The 12,381-nt window shown below is 38.8% G+C and overlaps 1 protein-coding gene and 1 non-coding gene across 4 annotated transcripts in view; one reads left to right on the forward strand and one right to left on the reverse strand.

The window, feature by feature from the left end:
- SGCG (sarcoglycan gamma) overlaps nucleotides 1–12,381 on the forward strand; it is a 125,585-nt gene that overhangs the window by 18,061 nt on the left and 95,143 nt on the right. Inside the window, exon 1 of one of the 3 annotated variants that reach the window (XM_041765531.1) lies at nucleotides 8,084–8,238. The exons of 1 other annotated variant lie outside the window; for it this stretch is intronic. The gene's annotated coding sequence lies outside the window, so the exon portion shown is untranslated. Of the gene's footprint in view, nucleotides 1–8,083; nucleotides 8,239–12,381 lie in introns of those variants that run through there. One more of the 3 variants, XM_041765532.1, reaches the window with a different exon arrangement.
- TRNAA-UGC lies at nucleotides 2,542–2,613 on the reverse strand. Its single transcript has one exon. It is a non-coding gene; the product is annotated as a tRNA-Ala (tRNA).

Genomic DNA, 12,381 nt, shown 5'->3' on the forward strand with positions numbered 1-12,381 from the left:
GTGTTTCAAGGTTTTGGTTCACGGGCTCAAAACTTATTTGTGAAACAATAAAAAACAGAGCACTTAGGTGAGTGACTGGTACATATCTCAATATGTGTTGACTCATATACATTTACAAATTATGTTTACATACTATTATGTCAATACTGAATACATTTGAAACAGGCACAAATACTGGAAATTTCAAAAGGATGAGGTAATGATGATTTCTGATGTTGGAGAATTAACTACCACTAGGTCTCTTCTGAACAGAATTAACTTTTCCTTTATGTGCTTCCATAGCCTTTGGTTCATACCTAAACTGTTAGGCTACACACACTATTGAGTAATTCTTTAGCTATCTTTCCTCTGAGCTGGAAGGAAAGCTATGTAAGGAAAGTAGAAATTGTGGTTTACTTGTTAAATTCATTCATTTAGCAGATACTTAATGAGTACCTAGAGACTAAGGAATTACAGGTATCAAGATTCAGACCCTGTCATCAAACTTATGATCAAATAAAGAATAAAGAGGGCTTAGGGAAGTAAGTAAGCAGTGACATACTGGTCTGCACTGAATGCTGTGAGGACCACAGAGATATTTAGGAGGGTACCAGCCTTGCCAAAAAGAGGACATTAGAAGAGAGGAGTTAGGTAAGTCTAGGAACTAATATAGAGTAGCCCTTGCCATGTACTAGTTCCTCAGAAGAGAAGTGTGGTTGTTAAATGCTGACTTTTTCTGAGTTAGAGAAGATTGAGAAAAATCACTTCTCTGTTTACTGCCCAGTTCTGAACCAACCGAGAGACAAAGGGACGAGGCAAGTAAAGATCTAAATGTCATTTTTGTTAGAAATAGAGCTGTTGGAGAATGTATTCTAGGTGCTCAGCAACAATGGACTTGCTGATATTACATTCCCTGCCAGGATTCACCCACTCCTTCGGCAGCTCTGGATGAACACAGGTCCTTCCTAGGGCCCAAAGGATCAGTATCAAACTGTACTCTCTGCTGGCATGAAGGTCCCTGAAGAGAGTGGAATTGTACCATACAGACCCACTTTCTTACTGTAACTCATCAGTGAGAACAATTAATCCACCTTCCCTGGAAAGAAATGAGTAGAAGAAATGGAAAGAATAAGTGTTCCTTCGTATGTGACTATTCTCACAAATTTCAATGTCTGACGTGCTTTTCAATGTCCCTGGGCACAGATGTACCTATTCCACTATATGCAGATGTCCAATATTCTCTTATTCAGTTCTGTTTTTCCCCCTCCAATTTATTTTATATCATGTATCTTGCCTTTCATAAATCCTACCATCATTTCCTCTGTAGTTTTTGGTCAGAAATTTCTGATCAGAGTAAAGAGATTTTAAGAACATTCATGAACTCTAACTCAAGTAGTCTTACTTGATGATTACTTTTCAATAAGAAGAAATACACTTACATTTTATAAATGGATGCTACTTTCTCTTTGATGGAATCAGATATATGAAATACCAGATGAATGGAACAGGAAATAAACTAGAAGAATACTAATTTTACCAAAAGATACAACAGGTGCCTTTAAATAGTAATGTACCTTACTCGATATAAGCTAGAAATGCAAATCAGACTAGAATCACACTTCTCTGTGGGAACTCTTAATAATAGATGCCAATGGACCAAGGATTTCAAAGTTTAGTCTGAAATTATTTCAACCCAGAATACTATTAACCAATTTTGGAGCAGAATAGTACATTTTCAGACATAAAGGTACTCAGTCTACTTCCCAAACACCACTTCTGAATGATTATTTGAGCATGTAAGTCCATCTAAGCAAGGGGGTATATGAGGAGAGGACATGAGATCTGAGTCAAGGAAGTTTTACTCAGCTCAGGCAAGACAGCAGCTGTGTGGGAAACTGGCTCGACAAGACAGTCTGGCACGTGGAGGGGAAGCCTGGATTACAGGATGCTGAAGAAAAATGCAATCCTATACAATAGATATTATTATCAGAAATTCAGCAGAAGTTTGATGATGTAGTAGAGGTAGAGAATGCAAGAGACAGAAAGAGCATTAGAAAGTAAGGGAGCTCGAGGTGAAAGACCTCCAAGAAAACCATGATATAAACTACTTAAATTAGAAAAGAACAGTGGATTTTAAGAAGAAAAATGACATTGATTCCAAGTATTAGATTAAAGCAATAAAAACTGAGAGACAACTAGGATAAGCTGAGGAAAGCAAATTTAGCAAAATTTCTTATTTTACAACAACAAAAATGGTATTCAGAAACTCCAACAACAAAAACTCTCTGGGAAAGACACAATGTCAGTACGCAGCAATTTGGAAGAATATTTTATTTTTTTAAACATTTTGTCTATTTATTTGAGAGAGAGAGAACAAACAGTGGGAGGGGCCAAGAGAGAGAGAGAGAAGCAGACTCCCTATTTAGCAGGAAGCCTGATGTGGGGCTGGATCCCAAGATGCGAAGATCATGACCTGAGTCAAAGGCAGAGACTTCACTGACTGAGCCACTCAGGTGCCCCAATAAGAAATGAATTGAAACTCCTGTTCCAGGCTTCTGGAAGTGGAGATGCCGGGGATCGAACCCGGGGCCTCATACATGCAAAGCATGTGCTCTACCACTGAGCTACATCCCCACTACAGGAATAGTTTGAAAAGAAGATTTCATTCAAACTGATGATAGAACCATTGAGGAGCATTGGTGTTTGTCTTTGAAAGAGAATATCATTAGATAGTTTGGTGGCTAGTTGTAAAACAGTGAACACTGTGTATTGCATTGTTTTTTAAGTTGACCTGATCAAATCACAGGAGATATAGGATTCCTGGGTGGCTCAGCGGTTTAGCGCCGCCTTCAGCCCAGATCCTGGAGTCCTGGGATTGGGTCCCACATCGGGCTCCCTGCATGGAGCCTGCTTCTCCCTCTGCCTGTGTCTCTGCCTCTCTCTCCCTCTCTGTGTCTCTCACGAATGAATAAATAAATAATCTTTAAAAATTTAAAAAAAAAAGGAGATTATAGTTTCAAAGTGGAATGTAAATATTACCCCTTTGAGCATGTACAAGTAAAGGGAAAGGACAGAGGGTTGGAGATAAGAGTGGCAGGCACTGGGGTGCCTGGGTGGCTCAGTCAGTTCAGCGTCGGACTCTTGATTTTGGCTCAGGTTATGATCTTGGGGTTGTGAGATCGAGCCCTGTGTCAGGTTCCATACTGGGTTTGGAGCTCGCTTAAGATTCTCTCTCTGCCCTTCCGTACCTCTCCTCCTCCCACGTCTCCATAAAAGAGTGGCAGGCACTGTGGGCACAGGCAGTGAGACATTTGGAATGCTAATGTCCTCCATTGGGCAGCAGAAGAGCCAAGGGATAATCTGCCATTATGGAACAAGAAATGATTATTTAAGTTCATTGTTTGAATTTGCAGAGGTGACCACAGGAGAAACAAACACTTGATAAAAGCACATCAGAAAAAGGAGACAAGGGCTACTGGGTAGTAATGTAATAATGTACATGAAGTAAGTCAGTAGATTAGGTCGAAAGTTCATAAACCCAGATTGAGCAATGAAAGGTTATGTAAAGGTCAGAAGCAGGTATGAGAAGGAAGATCTAAGCAGTGATCTCTGACCAGTGGAAGTGGAGATGGGATAGGAGAAGCAGGAGACAGCAGAGTTTGTATTACAAGCCCTTCTGATCCATTTCCCCTTCTGTGTGTGCAAATCCAGCTTTGGTCTTTACTTGTAGTGCATTTCCTAGGATTCTGATGTGTGCACACCACACTTCTATTCACTGTCCAGCCTGAGAATCACTGCTCAAGTCTGCACCTAATGGAGTTGCAGTACCTGTCCCCTCTCAGTTATGCAAGTCATGTGTCCATGGAATAAGGCTTTAAAAATATGATGATCTGGGGACCTGAGTGGCTCAGTCAGTTAGGCATCTGACTCTTGATTTCAGCTCAGGTTGGGATCTCAGGGTGGTGGATCGAGCCCCATGTTGTTCCCCAAGTTGGGGAAGATCTGCCTGGGATCCCTCGCCCTCTCCCTCTGTCCATCACCCCTCACTATGCTCTCTGTAAGATAAATAAAGTTTTTAAAAAAATATGATGACCCAATGCAGTGATTGCCAAAGGATAACCTTAGAAATTTCAGGTAGTCCATTTCCTCTTCTGAAATGTAAGAGTTTTCTTTTTTTTTTTAAGTCTTTCTTACCTCTTGTTTTTTCCATATCCCATATTCCACTGTTTTCTGCCGTCCCTGACAACAGTGAATTAACCTTTTACCCTAAATAGTAACTCCAAACTTCCCCTGAAGTACCACAAGATGCCACAAAATGCCTACTTTCAGTAGATCAGTTTAAATTTTTATTAGTATGGCAACTCCAAATTATCTTTCTAAATATGTACACCTGGATGATTTCTACTGAAAAGTAATCAGAAAATTTAGGTGAGAAGCATCCAGGTGATTACGTTAATTATATTCTGGATTTAAACTTGTGTTTTCACTTGGGTGTAGAATCATTTCATTTTACTTATGTGAAAGATCTATGGCCATCTATCTCTCTTGAGGAAGTTGCAGCTTTGATTGGAGGGGCAGATCATGGATGTGGTATTTTGATGCTTGAAAGTTTATCTCTTACAAAGTAATTTAATTTGATTTCATATTTCATTTGCCCTGAAAGCTAATACTTTTATTACTGTTATACTGACCTCTTCTGGAAAAGTCTTATAATGTCATCCTGATTATATGTTAGCTATTTTTTTGTTATTGTGCACTGGAGAATGGATATTAAAAAACACCAAGTTTGGGCAGCCCGGGTGGCTCAGCGGTTTAACGCCGCCTTCAGCCCAGGGCCTGATCCTGGAGACCTGGGATCGAGTCCCACGTCGGGCTCCCTGCAGGGAGCCTGCTTCTCCCTCGGCCTGTGTCTCTGCCTCTCTTTTCTCTCTCTCTCTCTGTCTCTCATGAATAGATAAACGAAATCTTAAAACAAAACAAAAACATCAAGTTTGGTGTAACTCTTCAGAGTTGATTGAGGGCTCACTGTCTGCAGGTGCTGAGCAAGGGGTTCATAGTCTACCAGCGAGAACATGAATATAAAGCAATGATGGCGATGTAAATACAAATAACTATTAAGTTTATAAACACAGATAGAAAGCTGATGGTGACATATGAACAGACTTTTGAAAATTAAATAGTAGTTAGAAAGAAAAGGATGGGAGGTAGTCAGATTTAGCCGGCATCCAAAGGCGTGTAGTTTCTTCCAGAACCTAAAGCAGGAGACAAGGGAGACAGGCAGAGCTCAGTCATAAAGGTGTGTGTGCCCTGTCAAGAACGTGGCACCCCATCCTGAAGGCTCACTGAGGAGCCTTAAGCTGGGGAGTGATATGGAGAGAATGACCTGTTCTTGGCATTTCTCGGGCAATCCCAGGAGTCAAAAATGGAACTTGGCAGAACCTGGCAGCAGAGCAGCAGCTGCTGGCAGCAGCCCTAGGTGAGACCTGATGGAGAGCCCCACAGTCAGATGGGGACCTGGAGAGAAGAGAGCAGGCACAGAAGGAGATTCTGGGGCTTAGTGACTGGAGGGCTGATGAGTGAGGATGTTCCCCAATCATCTCCTTTGTGGAGGAGTCCCTTATACTGAGGAACGAAGGATGGACAAAAGAGCAGCTTTGGGGAGATGATGAGTTTAGTATGTTGGAGGAAAGCTTGAGGTGGTTTGGGGGGATTTCATCATAGCAACTCACATCTACAGTTAATATCCAAAGACATGGGAACTATTAAAAATGGGGCTACTGTACACTGATCATCTGCACCTGGGCCCCTAACATTGTCTGGTATACTTCACTAGTCAATGTACTCCCCAGCTCTTCATGGCTTCTCTAGTCTTTTGTCTTTTCAGACTTTGAACTGTCTCATCCCCCATCATCCCCTATATCCTGTCTCTGTAGGCAAACCCTACTTCCCACTTCATAACAAAAATGCAAATAATTAGCCCAAAAAGCACCAAATCTCTATCAGAAATTCCTTGTTTTCACTAGATCTAAAAGTGGTCCCCCAAACCCAGCATCTTAGGCAGCAGGACTGTCTTTCCCCAGGCAGAAGAAGTGAGGTAGGAGGGCAGGATTGCTGATGTCAGGAAGGAGGATAAAGGTGAATCCTAGAAGGATTCTATAGTTATGTAAGATGACGCTTAACAGGAGAGCCTAGAGACTTCCTTTTTTTTTTAATTGAAGTATAGTTGACACACAATCTTACGTTAGTTTTAGGTATACAACATAGTGATTCAACAGTTGTATACATGACACAGTGCTAGCCAAAATAAGTGTAGTCACCATCTGTCACCATACAACATTATTACAATATTACTGACTACATTCCCTATGCTGTGCTTTTCATCTCCATGACTTAGATTTGACAGAAAGTTTGCACTTCTTAATCCCCTGTACCTCTTTCACCCATTTCCTTTACTCTTGCCTCTGGTGACCACATTTGTTCTCTGTAGGTATGATTCTGTTTCTCTTTGTTTGCCATGACCAAACCAGCTCTGTAACCTCTAATGAGCCATTCTACAGCCAGTGAAATGTTAGACTAAGTTTCCTTTAAGGTTTCAAATAGCTTTAAAATGTTATGATTGCACCGAAAACATATGAGATGTGATATGTGGGTTCAGCCTCTAAGCTGAAGCTAGACCTACATTCAAAGCTTTGAAGATCTTGTTTCAATAATTGCAACTATTCTATAAAATGAAAGATTTTTTTTTCTCTAAGCCCTCCTTCTGAAAGACTGAAAAGGTTGGTAGTATTAAGTGAATGGAGATCAAATCCATAACTTGACTAACATTTTTACAAAGCAGTCCACAAAACATTGAAAAGTTAATCACTATAAAAACCTATTTACTGATTTATGAAAAGGTCCCACAATATGTAACCTTTAAATGTGACATTAAAATAAGAATATTGAGTTAGGAGTTTCAAATTTTGACTTTTCAGACACATACTGATACAAACATACATTTCATATTATCATTTTAAGTATTATATATTTTTATGTATGTGTGATAGTTGTGCTGTAATTTTATGTCGAACTAAATTGCTGAGTTAGAGAAAATAGTAATGAGAAGAGAGTTCATGAAAGATTTCTTAAGTCTTATAAATAAATGTGTGATTAGTTGAAGCTGTATCAGCTTTTAATTTAAGGCCTGCAGCTGTTAGTATAAGAAGCATCAAATGTCAAAAGAAGTTAGAGTTATGAATAAACAGAATAAGAGAAAAAGTCTCCTGAGAAGAAAATAAAATAAATATTAAGTATATGGATTATCACTACACTCCTTCTCCTATTTAAAGTTTGGTGCTAAAATATAATTTTCAAATATTTAATTTAATCTGTGTTAATCCATGCTGCTCGCCAGGCTACACAAAAATAATGCAAAGTAAAAGATTATTTAAAAGCCTGATATTTGTTTTCTTTACATCTTATAAAATCAAGTGATCTAAGTGTTATTCTTTTTAAATAAAGATAAAACATCAAGATTGCATTGTTACATTCACATACCTTGTTAAAAATAATATAAATGTAGTTTACTGGAGAAGAACTGTCGTAATTTTAACATGCAGAATTTATTTACCTTCTCTTTATTAGGAGGTTCATTTCTTAAGGTTTTCTTCTCAAATATTAAAGGTTTTCACTTAAGAGGCTTACAGAAAGTAATTTTTAAGGAGTGACTCTTACATGATAATATGCATTTCACTTGAATGAGAATATTATTCTCATATCCATTTAATACAAATAAAGTCCTGAGTTCTGTTGCATGTTAACTTGTAATAATTTCTATGAAATTTTGTCAACATTAGATTCTACTGGAAATGAGTCTGTTTTTTTGCTCTTCATTTAAGGTAAAGTTTATTTTAGAAAGTTATAATTACATAAGACTATCATGATTCAGGATTTAAATGTTGGTTTTGTAAGAATTTTATGGGTTTTTTTTTTTTTTTTGGCCCACTTAGAGCTGTGTCCTGGAATTGGTGCCCAAACAATTTTAAGTGTGGTATGAGCTGTTTATGTCACTGAGTAAAATTAGATACGCCTGTTGCTAATAGGAGGGATGAAACATGAGACAAAGCCAAACACGTGAGAGCCTTCTCTTGCAGGCATAGTCCTGAAACCTCAAATCCTTCACTCATTCTGTAAATAAGGGGAAAGTTTGAGACATTTTGTCTCTGAAAGAGCTGGAGTTGATTGTAGCTACTTTTCCAGTGGGCTTTTTATACATCTAAGGTAAGTTATCAGTTTTACTTTGGATTTTATGTCATTAACAATAATAGGTACAAGATTTCTTGGTGTTTTTCTCTTTGTAGGTGACATATAAATTTCTTTTAAGATGTTGAGTACATTTCTCTAAAAATGATTATGTATAAGTATCAATAAAATTTAGTATGGCTTCTCATTGCCACTCCTTTAAGTTACTCTACTAGTATGCTATGTACTTTTCACATGATTTGTATTTCAAATGTTTTTAATTTGTAGAATGACATGATAGCAGATCCAAGTTATCAGGTATTAAGGTGTATACTATAGTTAATCTAGATAAAATATAATCTTTAAGATTACATGTTCTAGTTCTACTCTTAAACTTTTGTGGTAGAACTACATTTGCTTCACATTTTGTCCATAGTTCTGTTACAAACATCAAAAAACTAGATTAAAATTAATGAGAGCAAGAGTCTAAGTCATTTGAAAAATTGGGAGTAAGCAAAACAAGAGCAAATTACCAACTTCAGTTCCCAACTACTCTGAGTGAAAAAAAGGAAAGAATAGTTCTCTCCTAAAATCTGGAAACAAAGTGTTACTCAAAATCCAGATCAAAAAGTAAATACAGAGGAAAAGTTAAACATATGCCAACACTTAGGCCTACTAAAGTTGTCAGCTTGCTCTTTGTGCTTCCTAGGCTAATAAGGAGCAATTGGAAAAACAAGTTTAGAGGGAGGCACAGAAAAAGATAATAAGGGAAAAAAGAGCTCAACTGGCTGAAAGATTTGCCAGCACGATGGAGTAACTCACTAGTACAAAATGTACTGTTTTTACTTATTTCCTTGGAAACATTTTGTAGAAATAGGTACAAAGAGGCACACTCAGTTTCGAGACTAACGGTTCAAGTTGGTATTCGTCTTATAGGTTCTAGAATTTATCTAAAGTTTTCCTTCAAAGCCAAATGAAAAGTAGTATTTCAGCCATATTTAAATGTCAAATTCCAAAGACTGACAAATCCAAGTTTCCAAAAGAGGCTGGCTAAGCTTGCAGTTGCAGGTGCCAAGGGCAGGCCACCCCTGAAATGTAAAAGCCACTTAAACAGCTAGTGAAGAAACAGTCTGAACCCCCAGTTTCCCACATTTGTTTCCCAAAAGCAAGAAATCAATCTCCCTCCCGTGTGAAAGGTGTCCTCCTTCTAGCAGGATATACAGAGACCTCCTTATCACCAGGGGTAATATACTCAAGTCTATATAAATCCTTGTTACTTTTTACTAATTTACTCCCCCAGCCCAAATTCTGTTTAGAATTCCTTACTAACAGAAGCTCCCAAAGTTAAGTTTTCTTTGTCCTGTAAATTCCTCACATATTTATGGTCCCTTTCTCCAAAAAGTGTAAAAACTGCCTGCCTGGGTTGTTTCTTTAGGTCTCCACCTCATCATTGGGCCTCCTTGTGTAAGTAGTAAACCTTGGGTTTTGTTTTGTTAATCTGCCTTATGTCAATTTAATTCTTAAACCACCTGGAAGACCTTAAAAGGTAGAAGGAAAAATGTTTCCTCCCCTACACAGTTAAAGTGCCGAAAATAAAATGGCACCATGTCATTCTTTAAAATACACACCCATTGCCTTGCTGTTGACTATGAAAATCAAGGAGTAATTGTAAATTATGAATGAGTGCCCATTTAGTTTAATTATGCATATTTTGTAGGACCTGTGGTTCTTCTTTTCCTCCCTCTTCTACTTGGCTTCTCACAGGCCCTTGCTGCTTCTCAAATGAGCCCAGACCCTGTAAGTCCATAATTGGCATGGTTTCCTCATGGGAGCAAACAAACTACATTCCTGAGTGTGATTCAGCTACTTGTCCATTCCTCAGAACCTGCTTCTACCCCTCTGTCCTTCTCTCCCCCTTTTCTTCTCAGTGTAAATACCATTCTCCTATCTTTGAGCTTCTCTGGACCTATTGCAAGGCCAGATTATTTCCATGTTCCCCCGTGAGTGTTGTAGAAATGCCTCATCCACTGGACTTGCCATTTCTGACTGCAGCTTCATTTTCAATTTTATATGTGATTATGCCCTAGCACAATTTATGAGAAAATTGATACAGAGTATTTAGTAATTTGTGGATGTGCAAAAGTCTCAAGACTTCTCTGAAAATCCCTCAAAACATCAAAGTCTACTTGACGCGGGTATGATTTGACGCTGGTGTGCAGCACCAAAATGAGCTGGGGATTGCAGGAGGGTTCGCTTATGCCCAAAGGATTTATGCTTCATCCATAAGCAGTGGGGTGCCATTTGAGCATTTACAACAGAAAAGCAGCAGGGACAGATTTATTCTTTGGGATGCTCACTCTGGTTGCCATGGAGAATGGATTGGGGGCATGGGAGAGGGAGAGAGGAGGAGTTCTGGAAAAGTCCAAAGACAGCTTCTGCTAAGGACTGAGGAATGAAGGGAGAGGCAGCAGGAAGAAGTCATTCCCTTTCAGATGGATATCTTAAAACCTAGCCGCACCTTTGTGACTATTTCAACTCTTTTGAACATTCTCAATTAGTTTTATTTGTGAAACATCCCTGAAAAGCATACTATCAATGAAGAGGCAGTGATTACAATTTCAGTGGAGTCCAAGTGCCACTTTCTAGCTGTATGACCTTGCTTGTGTGAATTGCTTAATTACCCTCTCACCTCCGTTTCATTTGTAAAAATAGGGATTATCACACTTTCTACCTCTTAACGTTATGATGAGTATCAAATTCAGTTCATACAAAACATACAGAAAGTGTCTGACTTCTTGGTAAACAGTATCTATCCTTTTCCTCCTCCTGCCCCCATCTCTTCTCACCATCACCACCAATAATGGGGAAACACATAATCTCGAATTCTCAACCCCACTGGCAGGGAGGTCAGAGAGGAACCTCAGAATAGTGAGTGATCAGTGATTCTAACCTGCTTCTCCTGGACCCCCAACAACACCATGTGAGCCCTATACAGAAGATACCAGGTTTAGACTCCTTTTGCTCCAGTGGGGAATGTTCTCCACATTCGGTCAAGGCTGCTGAGGAGGAAATACTCCTTCCAGAACACAAATAGAAAACACACAAATAGTATCCCCCCTGATACTCTCACTAATTTACTGGAAATCCTGGGTGCCTTTAGTAGTTCTGAAGGAAAAAAACTCAACTGACTGCTGGGTTTCCTATGAACATTTTCCTTTCATAAAATATGTTAGATCTATCTTAATGAAAATTTTATATACAATATTCTAAAATGTTAATCTTGGTAAAAACATAGAAGTATGCTGTCCCTGTACCAGAATGCTTTTGAATATCACTTTAAATCCTCCCTTTTCAATCCTGAGGAAAAGGTGTCTACAAAGATAGAAGTGAATCGTGACCTTGAAGTTCTCTGAAACTTCTTAATGAACTGTCAAAGCAATCGGAAAATTGCATACACACCACATTTGATAAGAACTTTAATTATGCCTACCTCAAGAATTTCTTTTTGCCCTAAATCTTTCATATGGAGACTTATAACTAAAAAGAATCTCAGCTTGGTTGATACATTTAAATAATTTTCTTAAGATTTGTCCTTTTGTATGGATATTTCTCAGAGTTAGCATTTAGTTAAATGCTATTTTTAGGGACTAGGCAAACTGAGATTTTTGAGGGGAAGGGGTCATAGAGCTGTTATGCCTGAGATTTTCAGTCCAGTCATAAAACTCCAAAGACAATGCCACAGAGGACAGGCTCTTTTATTCTGTTTGGTTAAATGTAGCTTCCATGTGTAACTTTAAGAATATTCTGAACTCTGTCTTCCTTTGTAAATAATGTCAAACTTAAGAGCTGTATCTATACAGGATGAATGGCATGAGGGTGGACTGAAGCCCCCCTCACAAGACTGACAAACTGGCTACTAAATGGCTAATAAGGGTTTGCATACTTCTCTAGGGCATTGCCCACACTGCAACCCACATCTTTGTATCTAACTGCTTCTTGGCCCTAATCAGCTGCTCTCATTGCTTGACACATGCCTCATAGAGAACATTACCATAATGAATCACTTGTATAAGAATCCTCACCTCATGGGCAGCCCGGGCGGCTCAGCGGTTTAGCGCTGCCTTCAGCCCAGAGCATGATCCTGGAGACCCAGGATCAAATCCCGCGTCGGGTTCCCTGCAT

The sequence above is a fragment of the Vulpes lagopus genome, chromosome 8 (assembly GCF_018345385.1).
Source record: "Vulpes lagopus strain Blue_001 chromosome 8, ASM1834538v1, whole genome shotgun sequence".
Lineage (NCBI taxonomy): Eukaryota > Metazoa > Chordata > Mammalia > Carnivora > Canidae > Vulpes > Vulpes lagopus.